Raw genomic sequence first — 2108 nt, 5'->3', positions numbered from 1 at the left:
ATACAGGTTATATCTTTGTTTGCCGTATGGCATGTTGTTTGCTGGTGAACATTCAATTAAATTGCAAGTCAATGAATACTCTCTAAGGGATGTTACATTTCTTTCGGCTTACCCATCTGATAGTTTAGGCTCAAGACGCATAAGTGGAGCTTGAGCAGATTATCTTCCTTGTATTTAGGAACAACATGAGGATTTTAAAACTGTGGACCATCATAAGAAACGGCACAATCAGAATAGATTGAGGAAGTCGACCTTATATCATCATATATATTTTTGTAATTCGATTATTTATTTATAATTGATATATATGTTGGAATATGTCAGAGAACAGATTGAGTTGGCTGGTAAAACACAGAGGGGACTGTAATATTCACTAACTGAGTTACATGTTAGTATTAGCTAACTTAAACTGACGTTAAACGTGTGCTTCATGTTGTTTGCCTAACGTCTCAGTTAATACGATAACACTGGTTCTGCTTCACTTAAACTCATCTTCATATCTCCTTTTGAAGCAGTTTGCTCAAGTCCAGGTGGATGTGTATTTATAGACTTTTTGTTTATTTTTAAGGAAGAAAAAAATTAAAAGGTTATTAATGGCCTTATTGTATCATTTCTTCTTTTTTTAAAATTTTATAAATAAATAAATTGTCAATAGAACTATTTAAAGATCTATTATGCAATCAATATAACTTAAAATTATTTTACAAAAATAGGTTCTGTAACTCTACTATAATATCTGCAAAAAACATTGGAAGCAACTAAATACTTTTATTCGTTAAGTCTAATTGGGATTCGGTTCGAGGAATAAAGTTTCTGAAGAATTGCTTTGAATTTTACAATGTTACCTGTACATTGTGGTTGTTTTATTAAATGTTATTAATATTTTGTTTTATCTATTATTAACTCTGATTTAGTTTAATTTTTGTTGAAGAATATATTAATAAATACAAAATTATGTGTCTGATAATTCATTGAATACAAACCTCTTTTTAAGGCGAAACATTAATTCAGCTAAATAGATTATCTATTATATTAATTTTCATGATATTTTTCGATATTAATTATTTACTTTATTATCATTAATATATAAATTATTTAATATAAAGTTTTTTTAATATATTTTGTATACAGATCACCTCACATAGTTGTTATCTGGGGCTTTAGGGCGTAAAACCCTGAGGTCATCAACGCCCATACCTCACATAGTAATTATGTAACAGTTTAATCCTCTTACAATTGACAATGGCCAAAGAAGCCATCCCTAACTATCGCAATAATATTATTGCCCAACAGTTATAAATAATTAGGATAACTAAGTATTATTATATTTAAATATAATCAATATCGCAGTTTACTTACTAAAGAACAAAAATAATCTGGATAGTAATGTTATTAACAAGTTAATAGTAATGTTATTAACAAACTAATACACTGCCTTTCACGAAGCAAAAAAAACTAAATATCTTTTTTCAAGGATATTATTTATTAAAGACATATATAAATATTATTTTGGTTTTATAATAAATAATATATTTTTATACCTAATATTTTCTAATACTGAACGAGAAAAATTAGTTTTATAGTAGGCCATTATAGTATTTTTACATATACCTTTTACCAGTGAAAGTACAATGCTATAAGATACGAGTGCTTTAATGAAGCCTAATGGATAATGGTAGCGAACGCGATGGCACAGTTCAACTAACTCGAAAAACCGGGTTCGAATCCGCCTGTGGCAGATAATTAGTTTCTATTGCGCTGAAGCTGTGAGTCAATCCTGTGGGTTCTGGAGGCCTCTTGGGGTCAACGCGTCCTCATAATTGGGGAAAAATCTTTGAAGTGGTTGAGTGTGATCTTGACAAAATCACCCCACTGTTATAACCGTTGTTCTAAAAACTGTGCTTACACAATAATTTTATAAATACAATAATTTATAACAAACTATCAATTGTGTTCATGAAATCCACGTATATCTTCGAACAAAGAAATAGCGAAGTTTGTTTGTTTGTTTGGTTGTTTAGTGGCGCCAAACTTCATTGGTCATCAACGCCATTTATATTTTATTTAATTTTGCTAATATTCGTTAAATTTTTATTTATTTTTATTTT

General features: G+C 29.1%; 1 protein-coding gene across 2 annotated transcripts in view; it reads right to left on the bottom strand.

Moving 5' to 3' along the window:
* Positions 1-2108, bottom strand: part of LOC106692513 (neuropeptide CCHamide-1) — a 110690-nt gene that overhangs the window by 26979 nt on the left and 81603 nt on the right. The gene's annotated exons all lie outside the window — the stretch shown is intronic.

The sequence above is a fragment of the Halyomorpha halys genome, unplaced genomic scaffold (assembly GCF_000696795.3).
Source record: "Halyomorpha halys isolate HHAL.00 unplaced genomic scaffold, Hhal_1.1 Scaffold58.1, whole genome shotgun sequence".
Lineage (NCBI taxonomy): Eukaryota > Metazoa > Arthropoda > Insecta > Hemiptera > Pentatomidae > Halyomorpha > Halyomorpha halys.
The sequence above is the reverse complement of the archived record's forward strand: the minus strand, read 5'-3'. Positions and strand labels throughout refer to the sequence as shown.